Raw genomic sequence first — 14,219 nt, forward strand, 5'->3', positions numbered from 1 at the left:
TGCACTTTACTTCCGCACCTCCTCTGAGTCTCAGTGTGCTTTTCTCTTTGCTTCTGGTTATAGAATTTCCACTCAGTCCGCCTTCCTGTGGTTCTGGATGATGTCTTTTTTGTCTTTTAGTTGTATTTTTGAAGTGGTTGTGCGAGGCAGCAATTTCAGGTGTTTACCTATGCCGCCATCTTGGTTTCTCTGACAATGATTACTTTTGAAGGGAGAGAGTGAGGTCATATTTGGGGTGGGATTTTGGCATGGCTGCAGATTCCAATTACTTGGCCTGAGTGTTCAATCTTCTAATCACTCACTATGTCATACATGGTTTTGTGTGGGTTTTTGGCCTGTGTTTTATTTAACAATGCATTGTTTTTAAATTAAAGAATAAAAATATGAATTTGCATAAAAATTAAGGATCTTTAATAGCTTAAAGTGTTTTTCTTACTTATATAATGGTGTATTTCAAAGATCATCAAGTTTGGTTTTTTTAAGTGTATACTTATGCTCATGAAATCCATTTGGCCCTTAAATTGAGGTTTCTCCTTGGGAAACAGTGCACATTCTTGCTATTTTGCCCACATCCATTCCTTCTGTAATGGGGCTAGTCCCAGTAGTCCTTCCTGATCAGGCCAATCACTGGAGTCCTTGCAGGGAGGAATATACGCAGAATAAGCAGAACAAATCTGGCTTACATCTGATCCTCTGGTCCTCAGTTTCTTCATCAGGGATTTCAAAAATTAGATCATGAGCCACTTCAGGACACTGGTTAGGCAACATATGCCCCCACCCCCAAGCCATAGTTCATTTATTACTGTTCCAAAGGCTTATCCATGCGACAGACCTTGGAGAAAATCTTGACCTCATGGGAACCAAACAATGAAAAGTACAATACATTTTATGAAAGAAACTAACTCCCCTGGAGAGTAGAGTCTAAGGTCATGCACTACTTAGAGAGTTTTCAACTAGAAAATTTAAGGCGAGTGACCCTAAGGGCTATTGTGGGGCATTGCGATTCTCTGAAACACTGTGGTTTCCTTGCCAGGGGACATCTAAGATCATTTGTCCTTTCACATGATTTCAATTTGGTCTACTGCAGTCAGTGTTTCAAGTGAGGATATCAATGTCAGGCAGCTGGACTCTCCATGGGAAAGGTCTTCCTTGGTTTTTCCAGGAAACTAAATCATTAGAAGAGTGACAGGGCACTGCATGCCACACTGTCACACCTCAGCAGGACCCTGAGAACCACAGGACGAGCTGGCCAAGTACAGCTGGCAGCATTAGCAGTAGGTGACAGGGACAGCTGACAACTCACCATACCATGATCAACCACTGCTGTGAATGCTCAGTAGAGGAATGTGATTCAGGAGTTTCCAGAATTTTGGGCTGCCAGGAAGACCAGGAATTGGGGGTGGGGGACTTCCTACCACCTCCCTGTTTCACCCCCTTTCCTTCCAGAAGAGTAATTGTATCTCAGCTACTTGAATTAGAACAGATTCCAGAACCTACAACACAAGCCAGGCAGGACAAGTTGAAGACATCAAACAAACAGCAGGAGCCAAGAGGTGAACCCATATCAAACCAAGCACCATCTCCACCGTGAAACAGAACAGGTGGTGCCTGGTAATAATCATAGTAATAACCACTGAAATATATGCCACTTTGATGTTTAAAAATATCTTTTCATTATTTTTTTTTACTGTCATGAGGAAGCAGGCAGAGCAATTAGGTTAGATAAATTGTGAATGACTTACACCGGTGTAGGATTCCAAACTTTATTTATTTTTGTCGTGAAAAGTCCAGGGCAATTCCAGATGGGATATTGGAGTCCATTCAAACCCTTCTGCTAGACACAGACTTCCCCAGGAACTAATCCTTGAGGCTGTATAGTTTTTACTATTATTTGTTTGAGGAAAGCTATTTGAAGGATATAAAATGCCGTTATCCACTAGGATGCCTCTTCTGCTTCTATAACTACTAAATAAAAGATAACTGTGGGGATACTGCAATAACAACACCACACTGGAAAAGGGGATGTCCTCTTTCTCAATGGGTATATCTGCTTGAGTTCTCCCTACTTTTAAGAGACATGGAAGAATTAATTAGTAAATGCTTTTTAAATTTTATGTCATTTGGAAGAATAATCTTGCCAGTTGTTTAATATTCAGAAAGAATATTCAGCTCCCTAGAAAAAAAGATTCAGACAAATTCACTAATATAGCACAATGGACCTCATTGACAGAGGACGACATGACATTTTTAACGTGGCAATGTTTTCACTGCATCCTTATAAATAAAACTTATATTTCCAGTATAAGTCAACAGAAATTTAACTACATTAAACTCACTGTTATACATAAAAATTCAATAGGAATGAACTTTGTTCATAACTATTGAAAATAATGTATAAAGTGATACTTCATGACACATTTTACTGGACTTTATGCTAGTTAGTTGAAGCTTGCAGGCCATGATCAAAACTTATCCTAACCCCCACCAATCAAACAAGGCTACTTTGAATTTACTGTCTTTATCTTTATGATTTTACCCTGAGAGACACATAAAATGAAAATGCCTGTGCGCCACATTTGGTGAGTGTAATTGGTCTGCGGGATAAACCCGGAGGCCACAGAGTCAATAGGAGATGGCGCCTGAGGAAGGGGGCAGTGACAGGTAGACCACATCAGTCAGTGGCTCTGGGGAAAGCCAAACTGAGGGAAGGAAGTCTAAGAGGCAGTGGGGGGAGGGGGTAGAGAGCTGAGGCAGCAGAAAACAGGAATGGGTTCTAGGCCCAGGGTTCCATCTGAGGAGCAAAAGAGGAGACACAGTCAGTCACCCAAGCCCTGAACCACCTCTCACTTCTCTTTTCTCCAAATATTGTTATAAAAATGTTCAAACTCATAGAAATTTGGGTTTTTTTTTTCAGAGTCATCCATTAACAATCCCTAGGGGGGCATCTGATTACAAGTAGAAAACTCAATTGCCAAAGTCTGTTTATTTATATGTGACTCACATTAAGGGGACAGGGTCAATCTGAGAACTTTTTTGTCCAAACCAGAAGTTGCAACTCTAGACAACTTTTCTTCCTCTCTTTTATCTAGTTCCACAATTGAGTCAGGACATTTTATAATGAAAGTTAAAGGGAAAATATGAACATAAAGAACACAGAAAAAAGAATATTTCAGTGCTAGTAAACAGTCTTCTTTCTTTCTCCAGATAAAACCATAAAATGCTGTGTGACCTTCCACCATAAAGCAATCACTACTGCAACCACCTGTGTCATCAGTACAATACATTTTGAATGAAGTACCTCCGTGTAAGTGTAAGTACAGAGACATGAGATGAGGGTTGACAGAGCTGAGAGAAAAGTAGGAACCAAAGGCGAATGTCCAGTGATAGCTTTTTCCTACATGAGTAGAGGCTGCATATCATAATAAAAAGACATGGGGTAAAGGCAGAAGGAGGCTGAAGGTGTTTGTTTTGTTTTGTTTTTTAATAGATAGCTAAGAAATGATCAGAAAAAAAGTTAAAGACACAGACAATGCAAGGCAACATTGTGATGGAAGTGAACATTTGTGAATCAAGGTGAAATCCTCATCTCGGGCCATCCCTGCTACTAGGCTCCAGGAGATAGGACTGGTGATTTAATAAGCTGATATACATATGTCATACTCATGTATATAAGTATACATCTCAATAAATTATTCAGGTCACCTGTATATTTTTAAAATTGAATGGCGTTTTCTTTTTTTGTGTGTTTTGGGGGTTTTATTATTGTTGTTGTTAATCCTCACCCTAGGATATTTTTCCATTGATTTTTAGAGAGTGGAAGGGAGGGGGAGAAGACATAGAGAGAGAAACATCAATCTGAGAGAGACACATCAATTGGTTGCCTCCCCCATGCACCTGGACCAGAGCCAGATATGGAGCCTGCAACTAAGGTAGGTTCCCTTGACTGGAATTGAACCCAGAGCCCTTCAGTCCACTGGCCAACACTCTATCCACTGAGCAAAGTTGGCTAGGACATCTTCTTAACTAATTCTCTTGTTTTTATAAAATCCTAAATCCTTGATGAATCCAAATTACCTGAATCCTAAATGAATCACACTGAACACTTTGCTACTGATCTCTAGACATAAGCCAACAGTAACCTCACCCTTCTCTAAATGTCCTAAGGAAGCAAATCAATTTATAAAGGTATTTCATAGGTACTAAATGATATAATGTGATTTTAAATATCTATCTTTACAGAAAAATGGTTGTATTATGTATATCTATAGAAAAATATGCTGCATATTTCTACCCTAAAACACATTGTTACAGATTGTTATTATTTTTTAATCCTTACTCAAGAATATGTTTTTATTTATTTTAGAGAGAGAATGAGAGAGAAACACTGATGGGTTGCCCCACGTACATGCCCTGATTGGGGATCAAACCTGAAACAGAGGTATGTGCTCTGACCAGGAATCGAACCAGCAACCTTTTTTGGTGTATAGGATGATGCTCCAACCACTTGAGCCATCCAGCCAGGGCATAGTTACAGATTATTTTAACAGTCTTGGCTACACATCCTACTTGAGAAGTTAAAAAAACAAACATGCTCACATCTGCAAGAGGAATGCAATGGCCAGGCTTTATATGAGAGACTTCTCATCATTACATGGAAAAACTAAGACTAGCCAGTGAAATTTCAAAGGAAATGTAAGTTGAAAGTGTGAAGACCACTCCCAAAGGAAGTCATACAAGGTCTCAAGAAGAGAACATTTTTTTCAGTTCCAAATTAAAAGAAAAAGAAAAGTGCAATAAAAAATTGAAGTGATGGGTCAGATATATTAAATCAAGATGTAAATACCAGGAAATACCAAATCATATAACTGAAACCTTACTGACCGAAATCCTACCACAGAACCAAATACTACTATTGGAAAGACATCACAAACTGAGGTTGACATCCAAATCTCCCACTCCTCTATTGAAACTGTCAAATAATTAAACCCTACAGAGGGAACATTCATCTTTGAACCTGACAGCAAGGACTTTTGTATCTTCCTGAAAGGGAAGTATATCTCAACTGAACTACTTAGGAAAAAGAGACAAACACTATTTCTCTCAAGGACTCCTTAGCATTAGAATCAATTTCCAGGTTATTTCTCAAGACCACTTGTCCTCATTCAAAGGGACTGCCCTTACGGGGACCTGAAGGGTCACAGGGGAGTAGAAGGCATGATGCCCTTTCCACTCAAGAAGACAAGTACCAGGCCACACAGGACATGGACCACCTTTGTTCAGGACTTCCAAGTAACCAATTTAAATTAAAATATACCACATGCAATCCAAGTTTTCCTTATATTTCCAGATTTACTTTTTGACTAGTTTATCCAATTACACAGAACTTTCAGAGTCTCAATGCCTACCTTATTTAAGTGTCCTTGCTCAACTCAACAAGAAAAATCAATATATCAATTATACATTTTGGAAACAGGAGTAAGTACCATGAGGTAAGAGAAAGGGAAAGAAAATAAATGCCTTTTCCTCATTCCTAAAACATCTATTTTCTAAAGCTGGCACTGTTACCTTCTACCCATGTGACTAAACCTAAGTTTCCCAAACTCTCTAGGCCTTAGAACTTGACCTATGATTTAGGTATTACAAAAGCATTTACCTAAAAGTAATAAAGGGAGGAGTAGAATAATAAGCACTTGTTATGGTGTCTTGTGCATTTATAGTGCTCACTTAACACTTGTTATCATAATGAATATGATGCTTGTCAAGTAAATTTACTTACAAAGACAGAAGGCTACTTTAGTGGCCTCAATTCTAGCTTCTCCCATCCTGTAAGGCCACCTCCCCCTCTCCTTCCCCTCTGACATAGAAAGGCAGGCTCCAAAGCTTTCCTCACTGTGGGTGTTGCTCTCTACCATGTTCCCTGGCCATGGTAGAAGCTTGACATTCCAACCCTCAATGTCCTGTTCTTAAGTCCTCCATCTCTGGGTGTTTAAGGACACCCTTGACAGGATAGGGCAGGAAGGTACCAACATAATATCTTCATGGAATGAGAATGAAGGACACGGGAGAGCACCACCTACCATAAAATCAGAAGAGGGAGAATTCTGCAGTGTGGAAATAATATTCAATGCAATAGTCCTTAACATACGTGTCCATGTATGATCACGAGGAGTATAATGATACGAAAACAATGGAGAGAAGGGAGTTGAGGATGGTAATGGTTAAAGGTGCAAGGTTTCAAGGGAAAAAGCAAAGGCCGTTAATACTGGTTACTGATATTGGAAAAACCAATCAAATGAGAAGAAGAAAGATTTAAAAATAGATTTGTTCTCTGTAGATTATAACTAATTACAGCCATTCATGTGAGCCATTTATCTTCATGCCTGATTATCATGCAACACAAGCACAATTATGAGTATTGTTAAATATTAAAATCAACCAGTTTTTTTAAGCTTGAAGAGGCTTTTGAGATTACTTAGGTCAAACTACTCCTTTCCCAAGCAGGGAGTTTGAAATATCCAAAGTTAAATGATTTACTGGATCACAGAGCTGTCCTCAGGCAGTGGAAACCCTAGCCCAGGTCTCCTGACTGCCAGCCCAGGCTGGGTCTTTGCTGGGAGCTTATCTACCTTTGGAGTAAATGAGATTTGATTAGAGTGTGAAATTCTGTACTGAGTACTATCTGTTGTTTGCAACAGAAATGCCTTTTGAACCCTGACTTTAATATGTTCATTTTCAGATATTAGCAAGTCATTCAAGTAGAAATGTTTTGCAAAAAATAGAAACTGGAGTAATACAGACTGGAAAATATAGATTTGGAGCAGAGGTTATCTACCTGCAGATAAATTGTAGAAATAGGCTCGTGGAAAAATTAGAGTATTAAGAAAACCAGCTCACCACAAATAAAGCTTTAAAAATTTACCACTTGATTATGAAATATAAACTATCTATACTAATAAAAGCCTAGGTGGCCTTTGCGCCCTCGCATGATGCCCTCACATGACACCCTCACATCATCACAAGATGGCCACCCCAGGTCGTCACAAGATAGCTGCTCACATGTTATCACAAGATGACCAGCAGGGGAGGGCAGTTGTGGGTAATCAGGCCAGCAGAGGAGGGCAGTTTGGGGTGAACAGGCCAGCAGGGGAGGGCAGTTGGGGGTGATTGGGCTGGAAGGGGAGGGCAATTGGGGGTGATTGGGTCAGTAGGGGAGGGCAGTTGGGGGCAATTGTGCCAGGAGGAGAGCAATTAGGCATCAATCAGGCCGGCAGGGGAGTGGTTAGGGGGTGATCAGGCAGGCAGGCAGACGAGTGGTTAGGAGCCAGCAGTGCCGGATTGTGAGAGGGTTGTCTGACTGCCGGTTTAGACCCAAATCCTGGGATCGGGCCTAAACTGGCAGTCAGACATCCCCTGAGGTGTCCCAGATTGGAGAGGGTGTAGGCTGGGCTGAGGGACAACCCTCCCCACCCCACCTCCCCCATGCACGAGGTTCATGCACCAGGCCTCTAGTAGGAAATAAACTTTCATTTCAATAAATTACTTTTACCTGGAATCATTGTTTCAAGATAAAGATAAGCTATGCCAGTTATGTAAGTTATGTAAATTACCTACCCAAATGGAAAAGCTGATCCTTATCATGCCCCAGAGAGGTATGTGAAATCCCCCACATCTCCCTGGTCACTCCAAGTGAAGACCTTTGTAATTCTCTTCCACCCCTCACCCTCTGCCCCCAACCTGGGTCTACCCTATGTGAAGTAGGCCCTTTATACAGTACGATTTGGGAAGTACCAAAAATCATTTCTGGGAAGAGTGCTAGTTAGTACTTTATATCTCCCCCCCCCGCAAAAAAAAATGGGTACCCAGGAAATTCCCATACAAATAGCAATTCCAGTGTGGATAGAGAGAGAGTATACTCATATATTTTAACCACAGTGTTGTCATATATTTTAGCCTCCTTCAGTTTTACTAGAAAATACTTTTCAAAACTTTTAAAAGAATCACTTATTAATCAAGGAATCAAACAAAATCTGAGGGGAAAGAAATGGTCACAAAACTTCAGCGTTATAGTTTATTTAGAACTTCAATGCAAATTTCATCTGAAACACAAGCTAATTTTGAGACTTTGACTGGAAGCCACATAAACTCTGTATGTTTCAATTTTCTCATTAATAAAAAGAGACATCTAAATCTCCTGCTTGCTTTTTGACTCTATTCATATTCATTATTATTTTATGATTACCAAATAAACACATGCTATATATAATGTCTTATCACAATAGATGCCAGGTAAACATTATGTCCAGCACCCCTCTCCCCCCTGCCCCCCCAAAAAGGCATAATAGAATAGTTTGGTAAAGAATAATGCAAAGACAAACCTAATATGTACTTTTTAGGTAAGTACAATAAAAATACAATTAGTTAAAATGTCTATATAAATCTAACCTGGCAAATCTCTTAAATGGATCTGAGATTAGAAACTAGCAACAGATGGTAACACACTTTGCACAAAGCCAATTTCTCTATAACCTTGACATTCTGAAAGGTCTCCAAAGAAGAAAAATAAGATGGGCTCTTAGCTGAGATTGTCCTCAAGACAGATGGACTTGTGTCAAAGAAAGAAGATGAGATCGATCTTCTACCGATTCCATCCCCCAGGTACAAGGATATTTTGCCATAGGGCATAGAGAATAAATCTTTGAGTGACTGGGAGGGCAGATGTGGAAAATGAATAAACTGGTGATGAAGGCCAAATTCACACATCACTCAAGATGAGAGCTGTGTGGTTAAAGCATGTCCTAGACAAAGAGGAGCTGGTTTCCAATGTTATTTTTGCACCCACGGATCAGAACCACTCCAGACCACATGTAAATGAAATAAAAATGTAATTTTTAGTCAAAGATTCTCAAAACACAATTTATTGCAACATTGATAATCATAATAAAGAGTACATGAGGTTATGTAGAATCTAATGAACCAAATAATCTGATGACCAAAAATAGACCCAGAGTCATAGAAGCATGAACAGATTGTTCAACCTCAGAGGGAAGACAGGGGAGGGTGGGGGTACAGGGGAGAGATCAACCAAAGAAACACCACTACCACCACCCCACCACCACCACCACCACCACCACCACCACCACCACCACCACTTGGAGGGCCTCGGGCTGATCCTAGTCAGGCCCAACTGCTGCTGTTCAAGTGATCAGAGCAAATGGCCATTCAGTCATTCATTCCAGAAGAACTGACCAATGCCTAGGTCAGACACTGCTCTGCAGGCCAACCAGATGCAGGGACTATTATTGCCATCATTAGGGCTAAGCTGTTTGACTTCAGACAGATCCATTTCTCTCTCTAGGCTCCCACTCTTCACCCTCTTCAGAAAGGTTTGCTTAAACTGGACCTAAACTTCTTAAATTCCAGGTTCCTCTCTTCCTGTCACGTGACCTGTGTATGCAAATTAATTTCATTTCCCTAAGCCTCAGTTTCCTCATCTAGAAGATGGGATTAATATAATGGACATCATGGCCCAGCTCCTACCACAAAGGAAGTTGGATCCTGCTCTCAAGGGGCCAGTGGAGCCTGGGTCTCCCCAGGGATGCACCAAACTCCACCCCTCGCCCTGGGCATGGGGGCAAGGACAGGGCACCAAGTTGGGTACGCCTGGCCCCAGGTTAGAAGCTGGACAGTATATAAAGAGCTGCTGGGCCATTCGCAGTAACCAATCTGGTGAGACCGGGACCAGCAAGATAGTCGCCAGCCCAAATGCGAGCACATCAGAAGCCTTGCCAGGGACTCCGAGCAAGAAGCTGGTTCCTGGGGAAGGAAACACTCAGGAAAGGGCCTCAGAGAGAGGGAATCCGAAAGCTCTGAGCACCAACAGAGAAAGCACAGAAGCTCCAGAGGGCCTTCCAAGGGCCCTGCTTTCCTGAGGGCGGAGGAGAGAAGGACGGCCACTGAGCTGCAGCAGCTGACTCCTCAGAATAGGAGGCCCGTCTCTTCCCTCGGTGGCAGGGCCTCATTAGATGGCTGGGGCCCATCACAGGTGCCCGCCCGGGCCCACGAGGCACCTTGGAGGCCTGCAAAAGGCCACTTTACAGCCTCTGCTCAACTCAATTAATAATGTTTTTAAAAAAAGAGTATGTAAGGGACATTAAAATTATTAATAAGAAATAGCTTAATTATTTTTTTCAAAAAGAGAAACTTGGTATCATCTTAAAGTTTCCCCAGTGCTCCTTAGATTCATCATTATTTGTCAAATTGTTGGGATACAGGGTAAAAGATGAAAAGGCATGAGTTCCATTTTCAGTAGGTAGAAGTTAGAATTCAAGTAACCCTCTATTTATGAGCTCATAGAGGTTTTCTTAGCTCTAAATAGCAACTCTTATGAGTCAAGTTTTGAAAATTCTAAGGATTATTTGAAATCTGCTCTTTCTACAAAAACTGTCAGTTCCACCTCCCCTTTCACCCAATCACCTATTTATTTATTTGTTTATTTACTTATTTGTGCAATAAACTTTATAGACCATCTACCAAGTGTTTAGCAAAGGATTTACTCCCAGAATCCTTGGGGTTTACTCCCAGAAAATGCCTGCTCGGAGGAATTATTGTTCTCTTCATAAATGCATTTATCCTCAGGCAGCCTGAGGCTTCTCCATTGGAATTTGGAGGGTGACAGGGAATGAGAAAGTTTAGGATTATTATTTGGCTCCTGACATTCAAAAGAGGATTGTACAGCAAGACAATCTACAGGAGAGCCAGGCTCTGTGAAGAGAGCATTTTCTAAATTCCTTTTAATTTATTAACACCTGAGGCTGGTGAATTTAATCCCAGTGTTTTACGTAATGGATCCCAGGAGCACAGGAAAGGGAAGTAAAATAAAATCTCATCCTTTCAAGCTCTGAGGAATTCTGGGAAAAGAAAGGCAAAGAAACAGGGGACCAGAGGGGGGAAGAAGGGGAAATAGAGCCAAAGAATGAATCTGGACCGCCCCTCTCAGGGTGCTGTTCCACATAAAACTACCAGCCCTGGCCTCCTTTTAACTCAATGGGAGCTGCCCTAGGAAACCTGAACAGGAATTTAGAATCCACTGTAAATTACAAAGAGGCCCTAAAAACTGCAATAAGGTGTGTCAGCTCCACTGAGCCAAATGGATTTCTGGGCTCTAAAAGCAACCCCATTTATTCCACTTCCCTTTTCTCCAAAAATAGCAAAACCACCTACGCAATGTGTAACTGCTGAGCGTGACCACCAATACAGCCCTATATTTGAAGTTTGAACTTCAAAAAGAAGTTCCACATTCCAGACTCTCCTGTTGGGAAAAAATAATGTTCATCCCGGTGACTCAGGCTCTGTCACCTTGTTCATCAGCTTAAGACCAGGTGAAATATGCAAAACCATCAGGAATGTGCGGTGTAAGGAAATGGCAAAGCATGATAGAGGGAAGGGTGTTGGGATGAGTGTAGACTCAGCCCCTCTGAGTCTATCTAATCTTAAAATCCCTTCAAATGTAAAATGTGAACACAAATGCATAGCTCATACCTGCTTATACAAACTTCCTCAGGAAGAGAAGGCAAAATGTGGCTTAATTTGGAAGCTATCAGCTTTACAAGGTAAGTTGTTGAGATGGGGAAGGTAAGTTGACCTAAGGAGCCAGTCAGAAAGAGAGGTTGGCCCTGACAAACTTGGCCATCTGTTGACCTGGAAGAGGAGACCGTGGCTGCAAAGGAGACAAGAACATTTTATTTACAACCTTTAAGCAGAGACAGGGAGCCGGACAGTTTTATTAACAACAAAATTCAAACTCATTTAATTTACAGTAATTTACATAGTTGTAAGTTGGAGATACTGGCACTTACAAATTATAGAGCAAAAGAGTCATTAAAACCTTTTTGAAAAACCACTCCTATTGACTTTTTAGCCAAATGGTTCACCCTGAAACCTAGAAAGATCTTACTCATGCAATATGCTGGTCTACCACTTATTAACAATGAAGCCAGTATGAAGAAGAAATTTTAGCGGTCTTTACTAAATGTCAATAAATGTCTTTTGCATTTGGGCAACACTGATGCTGGGAACATTAAGGGATTCCCAGCTCATCAACTGAAAAAAAATGTATTATTCAGTGACGATTTTTCTAATGACTAAGAAACCCTCTTCCCTCTCTCTGCAAGTCTGTTAAACTAAAATCTGAAACAAGGAGATAAACAGAGCCAGAGCTATTGCATTTGGGTTGACCTACATTAGTTAGCTTTGGCACATATTGCCAATATATTTATTTGCAGCTTAGCCTCTTCTCTTTACTCATTTATAACTTTTTACCCCTCCCAAGCTATCACACCCCAAAGATACAAATCCCTCTCATTCTCCAGGACCCAGCTCAAAGGGCAGCTCCCTTTGATTAATGGCTTCTCACACTGTACCTGAACAGCAAATTACTCATACCTCTGTTTCTAACATTATCTTAATCACTCTTGACTTCATTGGTTGCAGGGTTGGACTGTTCCTTTTTGTTTATGAGGACTCTGTGCACAGCAGCTGCTCATCAAGTGTGTCTGAGCTCAGGCTGCTGCAGCAAAATACCATAGACTTCTTAAACAACAGACATTTATTTCTCTAAGTTCTAATGGTTAAAAAAATCCAAGGAGCAGATTTGGTTCTTGGGAAGGGCCAGCTTCCTGGCTTAGAAACAGCTGCTTCCATATTCTTAACTGGCAGAGAAAGAGAGAGCTCTCTTATCTCTTCCTCTTTGAATGAGGGCACTAATCCCATCATGGGGGTTACACCCTCACTACCTCATATACTAATCCTATTTACCTCCCAAGGGCCCGACCTCCAAATACCATCATATTTGAGGTTAGGTCTTCAACGTGTGAATTTAGGGGAGGGAACTCAAACTTTCAGTCCATAACAAAGTGCTAACTAATTTGAATAAAAAACAATTACCCTTATTGTGTGCTCCCGTCACTGCAAGTAAGCTCTTGAGACAAAGTCTAAAATGAAGACATTTTGTTTTTCATTTGTTCTAAAAGCTAGCAATTCCCACATCTAGACCTTTAGTCCACCTCTCAGTGGTTTCTATTTTTTCACCAATGAGTCAGGCAAACTGACATCTATTTTATCAGCATGCATCAGTATTTTCAATGTCCTTTGAGGTCAGTGACCTCATCCCTAGCAGTGTGAAAAAAATAAAACAAAAGTTCATTAATTTCCCTCACTCAGAATGAATCTTATCCAATGTTACATAAAAACATGCTATTCTAACATTATTTGCATTCACACTTTGGAAAACCTTTTTCTTTTTGCCTCAGATGTGATATCATAGACTTGCATTTACAAAGAATTATTCTATGCAATGTCATTCAAGTGTGATATTTCATTTAAAATATAATCTAATTTTTTACAATCCCTATAAGAGGTCACCTGACATTCTTTTTTTAAGGACACTTGTTGGGGAGCACAGGAGATTTGGTTGGAAAGTTTGTAAGGAGGATGTTCCAAGATAAGGAAAGTGTGCTGAAGGCGGCCTGCCCTGTTTATCAGAAGTCTGATTAGGGGAGTGCCAAAGGCGGTGCCCCTAATTATTCCTTGACCTTTCCAAACAAATCTGTGCATGTGTAGACCCCCCAGGTGTTTACTGGAATCCTTATGCTTAATTTTTGGGTGTCCTTGCTTAAAGGACACTGCAAACACATGTGTCTCCCAAGATTACTCACCCTACTGATTGTGTCTAAAAGATAAACTTTATCTGAAACCGCTGTTGCAATAAAAGCCTGATGAGGTAGGCAATCGGGGCTGTCTGGTTCCTTCAGCCAGGCATTCCCTTAGCCCTCTCTTTCACATCCGTCTGTCGCTAAGGGCCTGCTGGTCAGCCCTGGCAGACACTAAAAGATGATTCTCATTCCTCCAGTGAGAAATAGACTTAGAAGACGTGAAATAAGCTGTTCATTGTGCCCCAGCCAATCCAAGAAAGAAAAGATTTTATCTATCCAATATTTTTCTAGCTCCGAAGCCCATATATATCCAATTACACCATCTGTTCTTTTCAAGTCACATGCCTAAGCATTGAAGGGGAGATAAAGTATATTGAGCACCTCCTATATGTCATGTGTTTTTTAGGTGAGAAAGGGTTCCATAAAAATTTAATGGGTGAGAGTTGGGGAGAAGAACTACGACTTCAAAGCTGTGTACAGTTTATGTCTCCAAAAAAAGTAGAACTTGAT

General features: G+C 40.8%; 1 protein-coding gene across 1 annotated transcript in view; it reads right to left on the reverse strand.

Annotated features, from left to right (window-relative positions):
* The window catches only part of ITGBL1 (integrin subunit beta like 1), a 199,171-nt gene that overhangs the window by 163,695 nt on the left and 21,257 nt on the right, over window positions 1-14,219 (reverse strand). The window lies entirely within an intron of this gene.

This window comes from Myotis davidii, unplaced genomic scaffold, assembly GCF_000327345.1.
Source record: "Myotis davidii unplaced genomic scaffold, ASM32734v1 scaffold450, whole genome shotgun sequence".
NCBI classification, from domain to species: domain Eukaryota; kingdom Metazoa; phylum Chordata; class Mammalia; order Chiroptera; family Vespertilionidae; genus Myotis; species Myotis davidii.